The sequence below is a fragment of the Lepidochelys olivacea genome (genome assembly GCF_965140295.1).
Source record: "Lepidochelys olivacea isolate rLepOli2 genome assembly, chromosome: 23".
Taxonomy (NCBI): Eukaryota; Metazoa; Chordata; order Testudines; family Cheloniidae; genus Lepidochelys; species Lepidochelys olivacea.
Window position 1 is genome coordinate 13979328 of NC_140433.1, and position 16779 is coordinate 13996106.

The 16779-nt window shown below is 69.4% G+C and overlaps 1 long non-coding RNA gene across 1 annotated transcript; it reads right to left on the minus strand.

Annotated features, from left to right (window-relative positions):
* Positions 1-76: 76 nt before the first annotated feature.
* LOC311511559 lies at positions 77-3889 on the minus strand. The gene is made up of 3 exons (XR_014709301.1): positions 2677-3889; positions 1735-1813; positions 77-676 (listed from the first exon to the last, which is right to left on the minus strand). It is a non-coding gene; the product is annotated as an uncharacterized lncRNA (long non-coding RNA).
* Between the last annotated feature and the right edge of the window lie 12890 nt (positions 3890-16779).

Sequence of the window (16779 nt, forward strand, 5' to 3'; positions counted from 1 at the left end):
CATTTCAATGTCAGGCCACTGATGCATGCTGTGTGTTATCAAAAGAATGACGAAAGGCATCGGTTGAGGCTGAGGAATCTACTTTAATAGGAAAAGAACCCGAAGTAACACAATCAAATCAACTGGAAAATCAACCCAGACTGCCAAGAAGAGGGCATCCTCTGCGTTCCCATGCTGCTCCCTCCTGAAAACCTCCCGCTAGTTTATACCCCAGGATTAGTTCTACCCCACCCCAAATCTGTGTGAATGAGCTAGATTGTACTCCACTACACTGACTGAGTGGAGCCGGGGAGAGAACCCAGGAGTCCTGGCTCCCAGCCCCCCCTGCTCTAACCCACTAGACTCCACTCCCCTCCCATTGCCAGGGAGAGAACCCAGGACTCCTGGCTCCCAGCTCCTCCTACTCTAACCACTAGACCCCACTCCCTTCCCCCCGCCCTATCCCACTACCCCATTTCCCCTGTTGTGATGGTCCAGGAATCTGAGCTACTGGACGCTGGGTCTTGGATCTGGGGGGGGGTGACTTGTGTTTGAAAAGATCTGGGGAAAGGCGTCGAGCCAGGGCTCAGAGAACTCAAGGCGGGACGGAACCCAAGCCCGGTGCAGGTCTCACACGCCGCATCCTTCTACGTACTGCCACAGATCCTGGCCTTGGCAATACGACGTCCAGGCCACCCTGACGGAAGAGAGCAAAAGAATCAGTGGCCACCCAGCCGAGGTGCCTCATAAAACACAGCCGAGGGGTTACAGGCGCCGGCCTTGGGCAGGAGAGACCTGGGTTCCTCTGCCACAGACTCTGGGCAGATCACGTTGCTGCTCTATGCCTCAGTTTCCCCTCCTGTGAAATAGGGGTGCTTGCACCCCCCATCTCCCAAGGGGGCTGGTCTGCAGGGAAACGGTTAAGCAGCCAGATAAGGAGCTGAGAAATTAGCTGCTAGTCCTTTATGGATCAGGGCCCAGCCCTCGGAAATCTAGCCAGGTTGCAAAAACTCAGGAGATTAGCAAAAACCCACCCAAAAAGCAAGCAAACAAACAAGCTTGAGGTTTGCAGACAAACCACAAGCGTCCCCAAAACCCCATGCCAGGCAAAAAACAAAAACCAACCCCAGAGTTACGCAGAAAAATCATGAAATGAGCAAAATAAACTCATGAGGTTTGCAAAAAAAAAGAAAAAAAAATGTCATGAGCTTAGCAACAGAAACTAAAAAGGATCCTGGAAACCCTGAGCCCCACCAAAGAAGACATGAGAGTTTCAGGGAAATCACGAGATTAGCAACAAAAACAAACACTCGGGACAGTAGCAGAAAATCCTGAGATCAGCCAAAACAAACACTCATAAGATTTGCAGGAAAATCATGAAGGTTTTTTTGGGGGGGGGTTTCTGACACTGCTTCATTTTCGGGTCCTTTTCTTTGTTTCCTAGCATGTGCGAGTGTCGGGGGGCGGCGGGGTTTGTACCAGCTGGTTTCTCCTGCACATCCGGGGCAGGGCAGGTGTCTCTGCCTGGACGTAGGTGGGAATTGTTTGGGTTCTTTGCTCCCAGGGGTCGGGGCGGCTCAGGGCTCTGAGCCTGTCGGGTGGCGCTCAGCTCGTGATGTCGAGATTTCCGGCACAATCGCGAGGGCTAAAAACAGGCTTTCAAAAAATACTGAAGCGGAGAGTCTCTTCTACACAAGACTCCAGGATCGCCCCGTGCCCCCTCCTTGTGCCCCCCCCCCGGCAGCCCCCACTTACCAGGCGCTCATGCTGTTGGAGTCCTGGGCAATGATATTAGCGCATTCAACGTCGGCTGAGAGATTGCTGCTCAGCAAGTCTGAGGGGGGCAGGAGGACGGGTGAGTGGGGAGGGAGGGTCAGAGCAGGGGGGTTCCCAGTTCCACCCTCCATCCCTCCCATCCAAACCCACCCCCCCCCCATTTATCACACAATTGACACTTCCACCCGTACAGATCCCAGACTAGCCAAATGAAATACATGCAAGATGATGCAGCCACCTCTGGGGGGCATCTGGGGAACAGCCATGCATCACGCTGCACAGGGAAGACTGAGAGGCAGCCCCCTCTGGGACCGGACAGCCGGGGAAGAGCTGCGCATAACACCGCATGGGGATGGCTGAGATGCAGCCACCTCTGGGGCAGGACAGCTGAAGAACAGCCGTGCATAACACCGCATGGGGATGGCTGAGATGCAGCCACCTCTGGGGCAGGACAGCTGAAGAACAGCCGTGCATAACACCGCATGGGGATGGCTAAGATGCAGCCACCTCTGGGGCAGGACAGCTGAAGAACAGCCGTGCATAACACCGCATGGGGATGGCTGAGATGCAGCCACCTCTGGGGCAGGACAGCTGAAGAACAGCCGTGCATAACACCGCATGGGAATGGCTAAGATGCAGCCACCTCTGGGGCAGCACAGCTGAAGAACAGCCGTGCATAACACCGCATGGGGATGGCTGAGATGCAGCCACCTCTGGGGCAGGACAGCTGAAGAACAGCCGTGCATAACACCGCATGGGAATGGCTAAGATGCAGCCACCTCTGGGGCAGCACAGCTGAAGAACAGCCGTGCATAACACCACATGGGGATGGCTGAGATGCAGCCACCTCTGGGGTGAGGCAGCTGGGGAACAGCCCGACAAGGCTCCCTCCAAGAGAGGGGCTCTCTCCCCCGGCCTCACCGCTGCAGGGTATTTGGCAGATGTCGGAGCTGCCCTCGTCCCCGTTCTGGCACCAGTAGGGGCTGTTGATCTGGAAGATGCCGAAGTCGGCGCTGCCGTCCCGGCTGTTGCAGTTGGTGGCCTGGGTGTCGGAGCTGCTCCCGAGGGAGCTCAGCTCGTTATGGCGGGGAAGGGTCAGCAGGTGGTGCTGTGACACACACCCGCGGTCAGCGGGCAAGCTTGGAAGACGCGCCGCTTGTCGTCAGCGCCCGGCGGGGTATTTATAGAGGGCGCTGTTGCAAGCGGAGCCAGTCTCGGCCTGGAGCTCTTGAAGCGAGGTGGGTTGACCCTAAATCGGGGCACCTTGTGCCCAGCCGTTCGGGCTGGGATCCGACAGAGGGCGGGCGGGCGCTGGGCGCGACTGGCTCTGCTCCAAGTCTGGGGCACAGGATGGAAAGAACTCGGCTCGGAGGAATTCGGTTTCCATCGGGAAATGCCGGCAAAGGTCGGTTTCGTAGAATCATAGACTATCCGGGTTGGAAGGGACCTCAGGAGGTCAGCGAGCCATCTAGCAAAGCGAGGCCGAAATATTTCCAGCCGTGCTGAGCGAATCAAAGTCAGGACTATGTGGCCTGCAGACAGAGGAGCATTTTGACACGGGAGGGTGACCGGTTGCAGTTTGGCGACTGTCAGCGTCTACTGTCGTAAAATAATTCTTGTCTGGCCACCCCCCTCGTCGAACTGCCCTACGACTTCCCGCCACGCTGAAGATTTCAATCAATGCAAATCGAAATGCAACGGTGAGCCCCCAGAATTGTGACAATTTAAATGGCCAGAAATAGACGTTAAAAAATGCGTAAACCCCCAAGACTGTGCACAACAGTGAATTTTAATGGATAAAACCTGGGGGGGGGGAATATTTGAACCCCATAATTTGGTGCAGCCGTGGAAACGTCAATGGATACAAGTAGAAAACCCTGCTTGAAATTATTTTGTGCCGCTGTGAACGCCCACGCGGATAAAACCGGGGGGGGGGGAAATGCTGGAAGCCGTTTTGCAGAACTGTCCCAAGTTAAATGCGCGGAAACAGACAAGAGGCTGGAAACCCAGAATTTCGTGCGCCTGCGAATAGGTCAGTGGACAAACGGACAAAAAAATGCTTGAAACAATTTCGTGCCACTGTGACCGTTTCAATGGATAGAAATAGAAAAAGTTCGCACAACGGTGAAGAGCTCAGGGGGTAAAAGTCGGGGGGGGGGGGATTTGTCACACACCGATGGGCAGAATTATAAACGTTTCAATGGACAGAACGAGAGAAAAGCCTGAAAACCCAGAATTTCGGGGAACTGGGACCATTTAACTGGAGAAACGCGGGGGGGAGAGGCGGGGGGGAGCTGGAGCCGGTTCGCTGGAGCCGGTGGTTCAATTTCGAAGCCCTTTTAGAACCGGCTGGTCCGCGGGGAGAACCGGCTCGGAAAGGGCTTCGAAATGCAACAACCGGCCCAGCGTGGGGCCTTAGGCGCCGACTCCACGGGTGCTCCAGCCCTGGAGCCCCCACGGGGACAATTTGGTGGGTGCAGAGCCCCCACCGGCAGCTCCCCTGAACCCACCACCCCGCTCTGCTTCTCCGCCCCCCCCCCCGCTTCCGGCGAATCAGCTGTTCAGCGGGAAGCCGGGGAGGGATGAGAAGAAGGTTCAGGGGAGGAGGCCGGGGGGGGGCGGTGGGTTCGGGGGAGGAGGCCGGGGGGGCGGAGAAGCAGGGCGGGGCGGTGGGTTCGGGGAGGAGGCGGAGGCCGGGGGGGGGAGAAGCAGGGCGGGGCGGTGGGTTCGGGGGGGAGGAGGAGGAGGCGGGGGGGCGGAGAAGCAGGGCGGGGCGGTGGGTTCGGGGAGGAGGCGGAGGCCGGGGGGGGGAGAAGCAGGGCGGGGCGGTGGGTTCGGGGTTCGGGGAGGAGGCGGAGGCCGGGGGGGCGGAGAAGCAGGGCGGGGTGGTGGGTTCGGGGGGGAGGAGGAGGAGGCGGGGGGGCGGAGAAGCAGGGCGGGGCGGTGGGTTCAGGGAGGAGGCGGAGGCCGGGGGGGGGAGAAGCAGGGCGGGGCGGTGGGTTCAGGGGAGGAGGCCGGGGGGGCGGAGAAGCAGGGCGGGGCGGTGGGTTCGGGGAGGAGGCGGAGGCCGGGGGGGGGGAGAAGCAGGGCGGGGCGGTGGGTTCAGGGGGGAGGAGGAGGAGGCGGGGGGGCGGAGAAGCAGGGCGGGGCGGTGGGTTCGGGGAGGAGGCGGGGGGGCGGAGAAGCAGGGCGGGGCGGTGGGTTCGGGGGAGGAGGCCGGGGGGGGCGGAGAAGCAGGGCGGGGCGGTGGGTTCGGGGAGGAGGCGGAGGCCGGGGGGGGGGAGAAGCAGGGCGGGGCGGTGGGTTCAGGGGAGGAGGCCGGGGGGGCGGAGAAGCAGGGCGGGGCGGTGGGTTCAGGGGAGGAGGCCGGGGGGGCGGAGAAGCAGGGCGGGGCGGTGGGTTCAGGGGAGGAGGCCGGGGGGGCGGAGAAGCAGGGCGGGGCGGTGGGTTCGGGGAGGAGGCGGGGGGGCGGAGAAGCAGGGCGGGGCGGTGGGTTCGGGGGAGGAGGCCGGGGGGGCGGAGAAGCAGGGCGGGGCGGTGGGTTCAGGGAGGAGGCGGAGGCCGGGGGGGGGGAGAAGCAGGGCGGGGCGGTGGGTTCAGGGGAGGAGGCCGGGGGGGCGGAGAAGCAGGGCGGGGCGGTGGGTTCGGGGAGGAGGCGGAGGCCGGGGGGGGGGGAGAAGCAGGGCAGGGCGGTGGGTTCGGGGGGGAGGAGGAGGAGGGGGGGGGGCGGAGAAGCAGGGCGGGGCGGTGGGTTGGGGGAGGAGGCGGGGGGGGCGGAGAAGCAGGGCGGGGCGGTGGGTTCGGGGAGGAGGCGGAGGCCAGGGGGGGGGAGAAGCAGGGCGGGGCGGTGGGTTCGGGGGAGGAGGCCGGGGGGGCGGAGAAGCAGGGCGGGGCGGTGGGTTCGGGGAGGAGGCCGGGGGGGCAGAGAAGCAGGGCGGGGTGGTGGGTTCGGGGGGGAGGAGGAGGAGGCGGGGGGGGCGGAGAAGCAGGGCGGGGCGGTGGGTTCAGGGAGGAGGCGGAGGCCGGGGGGGGGGAGAAGCAGGGCGGGGCGGTGGGTTCAGGGAGGAGGCGGAGGCCGGGGGGGGAGAAGCAGGGCGGGGCGGTGGGTTCAGGGGAGGAGGCCGGGGGGGCGGAGAAGCAGGGCGGGGCGGTGGGTTCGGGGAGGAGGCGGAGGCCGGGGGGGGGGGAGAAGCAGGGCGGGGCGGTGGGTTCAGGGGGGAGGAGGAGGAGGCGGGGGGGCGGAGAAGCAGGGCGGGGCGGTGGGTTCGGGGAGGAGGCGGGGGGGCGGAGAAGCAGGGCGGGGCGGTGGGTTCGGGGGAGGAGGCCGGGGGGGGCGGAGAAGCAGGGCGGGGCGGTGGGTTCGGGGAGGAGGCGGAGGCCGGGGGGGGGGAGAAGCAGGGCGGGGCGGTGGGTTCAGGGGAGGAGGCCGGGGGGGCGGAGAAGCAGGGCGGGGCGGTGGGTTCAGGGGAGGAGGCCGGGGGGGCGGAGAAGCAGGGCGGGGCGGTGGGTTCGGGGAGGAGGCGGGGGGGCGGAGAAGCAGGGCGGGGCGGTGGGTTCGGGGGAGGAGGCCGGGGGGGCGGAGAAGCAGGGCGGGGCGGTGGGTTCAGGGAGGAGGCGGAGGCCGGGGGGGGGGAGAAGCAGGGCGGGGCGGTGGGTTCAGGGGAGGAGGCCGGGGGGGCGGAGAAGCAGGGCGGGGCGGTGGGTTCGGGGAGGAGGCGGAGGCCGGGGGGGGGGGAGAAGCAGGGCAGGGCGGTGGGTTCGGGGGGGAGGAGGAGGAGGGGGGGGGCGGAGAAGCAGGGCGGGGCGGTGGGTTGGGGGAGGAGGCGGGGGGGGCGGAGAAGCAGGGCGGGGCGGTGGATTCGGGGAGGAGGCGGAGGCCAGGGGGGGGAGAAGCAGGGCGGGGCGGTGGGTTCGGGGGAGGAGGCCGGGGGGGCGGAGAAGCAGGGCGGGGCGGTGGGTTCGGGGAGGAGGCCGGGGGGGCAGAGAAGCAGGGCGGGGTGGTGGGTTCGGGGGGGAGGAGGAGGAGGCGGGGGGGCGGAGAAGCAGGGCGGGGCGGTGGGTTCAGGGAGGAGGCGGAGGCCGGGGGGGGGGAGAAGCAGGGCGGGGCGGTGGGTTCAGGGAGGAGGCGGAGGCCGGGGGGGGGGAGAAGCAGGGCGGGGCGGTGGGTTCAGGGGAGGAGGCCGGGGGGGCGGAGAAGCAGGGCGGGGCGGTGGGTTCGGGGGGGGAGGAGGAGGAGGCGGGGGGGCGGAGAAGCAGGGCGGGGCGGTGGGTTCGGGGAGGAGGCGGGGGGGCGGAGAAGCAGGGCGGGGCGGTGGGTTCGGGGGAGGAGGCCGGGGGGGGGGAGAAGCAGGGCGGGGCGGTGGGTTCGGGGAGGAGGCGGAGGCGGGGGGGGGGGGGAGAAGCAGGGCGGGGCGGTGGGTTCGGGGGGGAGGAGGAGGAGGCGGGGGGGCGGAGAAGCAGGGCGGGGCGGTGGGTTGGGGGAGGAGGCGGGGGGGGCGGAGAAGCAGGGCGGGGCGGTGGGTTCGGGGAGGAGGCGGAGGCCGGGGGGGGGAGAAGCAGGGCGGGGCGGTGGGTTCAGGGGAGGAGGCCGGGGGGGCGGAGAAGCAGGGCGGGGCGGTGGGTTCGGGGAGGAGGCGGAGGCCGGGGGGGGGGAGAAGCAGGGCGGGGCGGTGGGTTCGGGGGGGAGGAGGAGGAGGCGGGGGGGCGGAGAAGCAGGGCGGGGCGGTGGGTTCGGGGAGGAGGCGGGGGGGCGGAGAAGCAGGGCGGGGCGGTGGGTTCGGGGGAGGAGGCCGGGGGGGGGGGAGAAGCAGGGCGGGGCGGTGGGTTCGGGGAGGAGGCGGGGGGGCGGAGAAGCAGGGCGGGGCGGTGGGTTCGGGGGAGGAGGCCGGGGGGGGCGGAGAAGCAGGGCGGGGCGGTGGGTTCAGGGGAGGAGGCCGGGGGGGCGGAGAAGCAGGGCGGGGCGGTGGGTTCAGGGGAGGAGGCCGGGGGGGCGGAGAAGCAGGGCGGGGCGGTGGGGCGGAGAAGCAGGGCGGGGCGGTGGGTTCGGGGGAGGAGGCCGGGGGGGCGGAGAAGCAGGGCGGGGCGGTGGGTTCAGGGGAGGAGGCCGGGGGGGCGGAGAAGCAGGGCGGGGCGGTGGGTTCGGGGAGGAGGCGGAGGCCGGGGGGGGGGGGAGAAGCAGGGCAGGGCGGTGGGTTCGGGGGGGAGGAGGAGGAGGGGGGGGGCGGAGAAGCAGGGCGGGGCGGTGGGTTGGGGGAGGAGGCGGGGGGGGCGGAGAAGCAGGGCGGGGCGGTGGGTTCGGGGGAGGAGGCCGGGGGGGCGGAGAAGCAGGGCGGGGCGGTGGGTTCGGGGAGGAGGCCGGGGGGGCAGAGAAGCAGGGCGGGGTGGTGGGTTCGGGGGGGAGGAGGAGGAGGCGGGGGGGGCGGAGAAGCAGGGCGGGGCGGTGGGTTCAGGGAGGAGGCGGAGGCCGGGGGGGGGGGAGAAGCAGGGCGGGGCGGTGGGTTCAGGGGAGGAGGCCGGGGGGGCGGAGAAGCAGGGCGGGGCGGTGGGTTCGGGGAGGAGGCGGAGGCCGGGGGGGGGGAGAAGCAGGGCGGGGCGGTGGGTTCGGGGGGGAGGAGGAGGAGGCGGGGGGGCGGAGAAGCAGGGCGGGGCGGTGGGTTCGGGGAGGAGGCGGGGGGGCGGAGAAGCAGGGCGGGGCGGTGGGTTCGGGGGAGGAGGCCGGGGGGGGGGAGAAGCAGGGCGGGGCGGTGGGTTCGGGGAGGAGGCGGAGGCGGGGGGGGGGGGAGAAGCAGGGCGGGGCGGTGGGTTCGGGGAGGAGGCGGAGGCCGGGGGGGGGAGAAGCAGGGCGGGGCGGTGGGTTCGGGGGAGGAGGCCGGGGGGGCGGAGAAGCAGGGCGGGGCGGTCGGTTCGGGGAGGAGGCCGGGGGGGCGGAGAAGCAGGGCGGGGGTGGTGGGTTCGGGGGGGAGGAGGAGGAGGCGGGGGGGCGGAGAAGCAGGGCGGGGCGGTGGGTTCAGGGAGGAGGCGGAGGCCGGGGGGGGGGGAGAAGCAGGGCGGGGCGGTGGGTTCAGGGGAGGAGGCCGGGGGGGCGGAGAAGCAGGGCGGGGTGGTGGGTTCGGGGGGGAGGAGGAGGAGGCGGGGGGGCGGAGAAGCAGGGCGGGGCGGTGGGTTCGGGGAGGAGGAGGAGGCGGGGGGGGCGGAGAAGCAGGGCGGGGCGGTGGGTTCGGGGAGGAGGAGGAGGCGGGGGGGCGGAGAAGCAGGGCGGGGCGGTGGGTTCGGGGAGGAGGCGGAGGCCGGGGGGGGGGAGAAGCAGGGCGGGGCGGTGGGTTCGGGGGGGAGGAGGAGGAGGCGGGGGGGCGGAGAAGCAGGGCGGGGCGGTGGGTTCGGGGAGGAGGCGGAGGCCGGGGGGGCGGAGAAGCAGGGCGGGGCGGTGGGTTCGGGGGAGGAGGCCGGGGGGGGCGGAGAAGCAGGGCGGGGCGGTGGGTTCAGGGAGGAGGCGGAGGCCGGGGGGGGGGAGAAGCAGGGCGGGGCGGTGGGTTCAGGGGAGGAGGCCGGGGGGGCGGAGAAGCAGGGCGGGGCGGTGGGTTCGGGGAGGAGGCGGAGGCCGGGGGGGGGGGGAGAAGCAGGGCGGGGCGGTGGGTTCGGGGGGGAGGAGGAGGAGGCGGGGGGGCGGAGAAGCAGGGCGGGGCGGTGGGTTGGGGGAGGAGGCGGGGGGGGCGGAGAAGCAGGGCGGGGCGGTGGGTTCGGGGAGGAGGCGGAGGCCAGGGGGGGGAGAAGCAGGGCGGGGCGGTGGGTTCGGGGGAGGAGGCCGGGGGGGCGGAGAAGCAGGGCGGGGCGGTGGGTTCAGGGGAGGAGGCCGGGGGGGCGGAGAAGCAGGGCGGGGCGGTGGGTTCGGGGAGGAGGCGGAGGCCGGGGGGGGGGAGAAGCAGGGCGGGGCGGTGGGTTCAGGGGAGGAGGCCGGGGGGGCGGAGAAGCAGGGCGGGGCGGTGGGTTCGGGGAGGAGGCGGAGGCCGGGGGGGGGGGAGAAGCAGGGCGGGGCGGTGGGTTCGGGGGGGAGGAGGAGGAGGCGGGGGGGCGGAGAAGCAGGGCGGGGCGGTGGGTTCGGGGAGGAGGCGGGGGGGCGGAGAAGCAGGGCGGGGCGGTGGGTTCGGGGGAGGAGGCCGGGGGGGGGGAGAAGCAGGGCGGGGCGGTGGGTTCGGGGAGGAGGCGGAGGCGGGGGGGGGGGGGAGAAGCAGGGCGGGGCGGTGGGTTCGGGGGGGAGGAGGAGGAGGCGGGGGGGGCGGAGAAGCAGGGCGGGGCGGTGGGTTCGGGGGAGGAGGCGGGGGGGGCGGAGAAGCAGGGCGGGGCGGTGGGTTCGGGGGAGGAGGCCGGGGGGGCGGAGAAGCAGGGCGGGGCGGTGGGTTCGGGGAGGAGGCCGGGGGGGCGGAGAAGCAGGGCGGGGCGGTGGGTTCAGGGGAGGAGGCCGGGGGGGCGGAGAAGCAGGGCGGGGCGGTGGGTTCGGGGAGGAGGCGGAGGCCGGGGGGGGGGGGAGAAGCAGGGCGGGGCAGTGGGTTCGGGGGAGGAGGCCGGGGGGCGGAGAAGCAGGGCGGGGCGGTGGGTTCAGGGGGGAGGAGGAGGAGGCGGGGGGGCAGAGAAGCAGGGCGGGGTGGTGGGTTCGGGGGAGGAGGCCGGGGGGGCGGAGAAGCAGGGCGGGGCGGTGGGTTCAGGGAGGAGGCGGAGGCCGGGGGGGGGGAGAAGCAGGGCGGGGCGGTGGGTTCTGGGAAGAGGCCGGGGGGGCGGAGAAGCAGGGGCGGTGGGTTCGGGGAGGAGGCGGAGGCCGAGGGGGGCAGAGAAGCAGGGCGGGGCAGTGGGTTCGGGGGAGGAGGCTGGGGGGGGGAGAAGCAGGGCGGGGCGGTGGGTTCGGGGAGGAGGCGGAGGCCGGGGGGGGGGGAGAAGCAGGGCGGGGCGGTGGGTTCGGGGAGGAGGCGGGGGGGGCGGAGAAGCAGGGCAGGGCGGTGGGTTCGGGGAGGAGGAGGAGGCGGGGGGGGCGGAGAAGCAGGGCGGGGCGGTGGGTTCGGGGAGGAGGCGGAGGCCGGGGGGGGGGAGAAGCAGGGCGGGGCGGTGGGTTCGGGGGAGGAGGCCGGGGGGGCGGAGAAGCAGGGCGGGGCGGTGGGTTCAGGGGGGAGGAGGCGGGGGGGCGGAGAAGCAGGGCGGGGCGGTGGGTTCGGGGGAGGAGGCCGGGGGGCGGAGAAGCAGGGCGGGGCAGTGGGTTCGGGGGAGGAGGCCGGGGGGGCGGAGAAGCAGGGCGGGGCGGTGGGTTCAGGGGGGAGGAGGCGGGGGGGCGGAGAAGCAGGGCGGGGCGGTGGGTTCGGGGGAGGAGGCCGGGGGGCGGAGAAGCAGGGCGGGGCGGTGGGTTCGGGGAGGAGGCGGAGGCCGGGGGGGGGGGGGAAGCAGGGCGGGGCGGTGGGTTCAGGGGGGAGGAGGCGGGGGGGGCGGAGAAGCAGGGCGGGGCGGTGGGTTCGGGGGAGGAGGCCGGGGGGGCGGAGAAGCAGGGCGGGGCGGTGGGTTCAGGGGGGAGGAGGAGGAGGCGGGGGGGGCGGAGAAGCAGGGCGGGGCGGTGGGTTCGGGGGAGGAGGGGGGGGCAGAGAAGCAGGGCGGGGCAGTGGGTTCGGGGGAGGAGGGGGGGGCAGAGAAGCAGGGCGGGGCAGTGGGTTTGGGGGAGGAGGCGGAGGCCGGGGGGGGCGGAGAAGCAGGGCGGGGCGGTGGGTTCGGGGGGAGGAGGAGGAGGCGGGGGGGGCGGAGAAGCAGGGCGGGGCGGTGGGTTCAGAGGAGGAGGAAGAGGCTGGGGGGGTGGAGAAGCAAGGCGGGGCGGTGGGTTTGGGGGAGGTGGGTGGGGGGCGGAGAAGCAGGGCGGGGCGGTGGGTTTGGGGGAGGAGGCGGAGGCCGGGGGGGCGGAGAAGCACCCAGGGAGTCAGAGCCAAAGGTGCCACTTTTGATGTGATCAGTGGGGGGAGCGGCCGCTCCCCCTGCTCCCCCCCCAGCTACGCTCCCCCACCCCTAGGAGCTGCCCCAGGTAAGCACCCCTGGGACTCCCCACCTCGCCCCCCGGCAGGTGCCTCTGGCTCTTAGGGGCGGGGTGGGCACCCACTACGGTGGCCCACGAAACCCCCCTGCCCGGTTCTGGGGGCAGTCAGGGGACAGGGGAGGGGGGTGGATGGGGCTGGAGGGGGTCAAGGAACGAGGTGGGGGGCGGATGGGGCAGGAGTCCCAGGGGGGGTGGGGGGGATGCTTAAAACCCCTCATTTTGCACAACTGTGCAAATGTAAATGGATTTTTTAAAACCAGGGGAAAGGGCCTGAGGAGAGAGACGCTCTGGCCCCTCGAAAGCGTGACCCTAAAACCTGGGGTCTGCCCAGCCTCGTTCCGCTCGTTATCAGACGTCGCCCCGGGACAGTCAGAGTCTCCTGTCCTGAAATAATTATCTGCCCCCCCCACGCCGGAAAAAACCCTGCAACTGCGGAAATGGCCCCCGTTCACACGGGAAAGAAAAGCCCGAAGCCCCCCCTCGCCCCACCCTGTGGGAAGTGGAAGGAGGAGAGGTCTGGGGCGGGGTGGCGAGGGGCCGTGGGGGGGTCACTCGCAGCTGGCCAGGCTGGAGCCCCCATAGCCGTCCAGCCCCCCCCCGGGGGAGCTGGCAGCGGGTGTCGTACACGGGGGCCAGCAAGGCGAACAGCTCAAGAGCCTTCAGCTCCGCAGGGCGAGGGGCCGCTGGGAGCCCGGACTCCTGGGTTCTCTCCCTGGGTCTGGGAGGGAAGTGGGGTCTGGTGGTTAGAGCGGGGGGGTGGGCTGGGAGCCAGGACTCCTGGGTTCTAGCCAGAATACGCCATTTCCTTTCTGGGACTCACAGGCCAGGTCCCCAGGCCACCCTGGAGCTGGACGCATGCTCCAAGCCTCAGTTTCCCCAGAGCGGGGGGCTGCAGGGATGGATAAAAAAGGGGGTGAGGCGGCTCTGGTGCCTGGCCAGAAGCAGCCATTGCTGGGGAGGAGCAGGGGGGGTCCCGGCCCCGCAGCTCCCTGTCCCGGTGGGTGGTGTTAGGATATAGATATTCAGGCCTGTCTGTAAAGGCCTGTACTCTAAGAATTTAGGTGTATTCTTATCACTTGGCTAGTTAGAGGTATAAAAGAAAGAATCAAAATCACTGTCTGCCGGTGTAAGGGCCTTCGCTTCCTGTGACAGTCTGAGGCCCTGTGCTTAGGCTCAGGCCTTTGGCTAAGCAGCAGAGGCAGCCATAAGCTGGGAAGCGACCGGTCACCTCCTCACATCCCAAACTAGTCACACTGAAAGAAGGTGCTATTGGGCTGTTAGGCACTATCAGGACGGGATTGTATCCTGTCACCTCCAGAGAAAGGGAAGTGCCTAGCAAATGTAAAAGGAAACTTAGTTTGATAGCATCCTGTCTGGCAAGAACTCACTTATCCATAGCTGGGATGTGAAAGCCTCACTTCTGTGTTGTCTTGGCATTATAGTTCCCACTTTGCTGTTGTTTGTCTGTATCATCTCTGTCTGGTTCTGTGATTGTTCCTGTCTGCTGTATCATTAATTTTGCTGGGTGTAAACTAATTGAGGTGGTGGGATATAATTGGTTACATAATCATGTTACAATATGTTAGGATCGGTTAGCTAAATTTCAGGAAAATGATTGGTTCAGGTATAGCTAAGCAGAACTCAAGTTTTACTATATAGTCTGTAGTCAATGAGGAAGTGACGGGGGTGTGGGTGGGGGTGGGCATGTGGGTGGGGGGGTGAGATGGGAACAGGGAATGGGGGTAAGAAAATGGGAATCATGTTTTGCTAAAGGGGGAAATGGGAACAGGGAATGGGGGTAAGGAAGTTGGAATCATGTTTGGCTAAGGGTAGGAATGGGAACAGGGACACAGGTAAGGCTCTGTGGTGTCAGAGCTGGGAAGGAGGATACTAAGGAAGGAAACTGGAATCATGCTTGCTGGGAGTTCACCCCAATAAACATCGAATTGTTTGCACCTTTGGACTTCGGGTATTGTTGCTCTCTGTTCATGCAAGAAGGACCAGGGAAGTAAGTGGGTGAAGGAATAAGCCCCCTAACAGGTGGGAGGCGTTCCTGGCCGCTTTCCACTCCACGCAAACAGGCTCTTCTCTCCTCCGGCCACCGCCAGGCACCGCGAGCCCCGGCCCAGCTGATCGGAGTCCGGAGGCCGAGCGCCTGGCGCTGGGTTTAGGGGACACCCTCTGCCACTCCCGAGACCGGCACGCTGGGGGGAAGACGGTAACCAGTGAGATCGGGGCCCTGTCGCGCCAGGCGCTGTACAGGGCCCCCCCCCCCGACCGACGTCTGGGCCCTGTGCAGCCCCCCTTGTACCGAGATCTCCACTGCGCCAGGCGCTGCAGTGACCCCCCCCGACCAACATCTGGGACCTGTGCGGCCCCCTTGTACCGAGATCTCCATCGTGCCAGGCGCTGCACAGACCCCCCCCCCGACCGACGTCTGGGCCCTGTGCGGCCCCCCTTGTACCAAGATCTCCATCGCGCCAGGCGCTGTACAGCCCCCCCCCCCGACCGACATCTGGGCCCTGTGCGGCCCCCCTTGTACCGAGATCTCCATCGCGCCAGGCGCTGCACAGACCCCCCCTGACCAACATCTGGACCCTGTGCGGCCCCCTTGTACCGAGATCTCCATCGCGCCAGGCGCTGCACAGACCCCCACCACCCACCCAAGGCCCCCAAGGCAGAGCCCCAGAGCCCCAGGCAAAGGGGCGCAATGAGGGATCAAAGCAGGGCCAGGGATCGGGGCCGCAGGGAGCCGGGGAGAGGGAGCCCAGAGCAGCCGGGGTCCCCAGGATCCTGCCGCACCGCCGCTAATCCACTGCCGGGTCGCGATCCCCGATCCCGTGCCGGCCCCCCAAGGGCCAACGCCGTGCTGGGGGGGCTCACTGACTCCGGGACTGAGCCGCCGGGCCCCGGCGCCCCTCCGGGAGCTCCCGCGGCGAGGCCAAGCCAGGTCCGACTTCACCTTCGGGGCCAGAATTTGGGAACGCGAGAGCGGTGCTGGTCCTGTGCCAGACAGGGGCCTGGCTGTTAGGGGGAACCTCGGGGGGGCCGCCCCAGCACCGGGGCGGGGACACCCGCCCTGGGGCAAGACCGGGGCTGAACGCACCTGCGCCCTGTCCGGGTTAAAGCCGGGAGATCTGCTGCGCCCCCGGCGGGTCACAGCAGCCGAGGTCGGGCTGCTCTGGAAGGACGGGGCCAGGCCCAGCTCTGCGGGTTCGGTTCTGGGGGGCTGCCGTCAGTAAAACTCCAGGTGCCACACAGCCCCTGGGCCGGAGGGCACAGAGCCCGGGGAGCCTTTACCCTGGGGCTGGGGGCATGTCCCGGGCCAGCCAGGCCCTGCCCTGGGGCCGGGTCACCCCCTAGAGGGGCCAGGCCCCACGCCCCATTCCCTGACCCCCTCAGCCAGCCGGCGCCCCCTAGTGGGAACACGCCCCATGTCTCTTTCCCTGACCCCCGGAGCCAGCCAGGCCCTGCCCTGGGGCCGGGTCACCCCCTAGAGGGGCCAGGCCCCATGCCCCATTCCCTGACCCCCGGAGCCAGCCGGCACCCCCTAGGGGGAACACGCCCCGTGTCCCTTTCCCTGACCCCCGGAGCCAGCCAAGCCCTGCCCTGGGGCCGGGTCACCCCCTAGAGGGGCCAGGCCCCATGCCCCATTCCCTGACCCCCGGAGCCAGCCGGCACCCCCTAGGGGGAACACGCCCCGTGTCCCTTTCCCTGACCCCCGGAGCCAGCCAAGCCCTGCCCTGGGGCCGGGTCACCCCCTAGAGGGGCCAGGCCCCACGCCCCATTCCCTGACCCCCTCAGCCAGCCGGCGCCCCCTAGTGGGAACACGCCCCATGTCTCTTTCCCTGACCCCCGGAGCCAGCCAGGCCCTGCCCTGGGGCCGGGTCACCCCCTAGAGGGGCCAGGCCCCATGCCCCATTCCCTGACCCCCGGAGCCAGCCGGCACCCCCTAGGGGGAACACGCCCCGTGTCCCTTTCCCTGACCCCCGGAGCCAGCCAGGCCCTGCCCTGGGGCTGGGTCACCCCCTAGAGGGGGCAGGCCCCACACCCCATTCCCTGACCCCCTCAGCCAGCCGGCGCCCCCTAGTGGGAACAGGCCCCGTGTCTCTTTCCCTGACCCCCGGAGCCAGCCGGCGCCCCCTAGTAGGAACACGCCCCGTGTCCCTTTCCCTGACCCCCGGAGCCAGCCAAGCCCTGCCCTGGGGCCGGGTCACCCCCTAGAGGGGCCAAGCCCCACGCCCCATTCCCTGACCCCCTCAGCCAGCCGGCGCCCCATAGTGGGAACAGGCCCCCGTGTCCCTTTCCCTGACCCCCGGAGCCAGCCAAGCCCTGCCCTGGGGCCGGGTCACCCCCTAGAGGGGCCAAGCCCCACACCCCATTCCCTGACCCCCGGAGCCAGCCGGCGCCCCCTAGTGGGAACACGCCCCGTGTCCCTTTCCCTGACCCCCGGAGCCAGCCAGGCCCTGCCCTGGGGCTGGGTCACCCCCTAGAGGGGCCAGGCCCCACGCCCCATTCCCTGACCCCCTCAACCAGCCAGCGCCCCACAGTGGGAACAGGCCCCGTGTCTCTTTCCCTGACCCCCGGAGCCAGCCAGGTCCTGTCCTGGGGCTGGGTCACCCCCTAGAGGGGGCAGGCCCCACACCCCATTCCCTGACCCCCTCAGCCAGCCGGCGCCCCCTAGTGGGAACACGCCCCGTGTCCCTTTCCCTGACCCCCGGAGCCAGCCAGGCCCTGCCCTGGGGCTGGGTCACCCCCTAGAGGGGCCAGGCCCCACGCCCCATTCCCTGACCCCCTCAACCAGCCAGCGCCCCACAGTGGGAACAGGCCCCGTGTCTCTTTCCCTGAGCCCCGGAGCCAGCCAGGCCCTGTCCTGGGGCTGGGTCACCCCCTAGAGGGGCCAGGCCCCACACCCCATTCCCTGACCCCATCAGCCAGCCAGCGCCCCATAGTGGGAACAGGCCCCA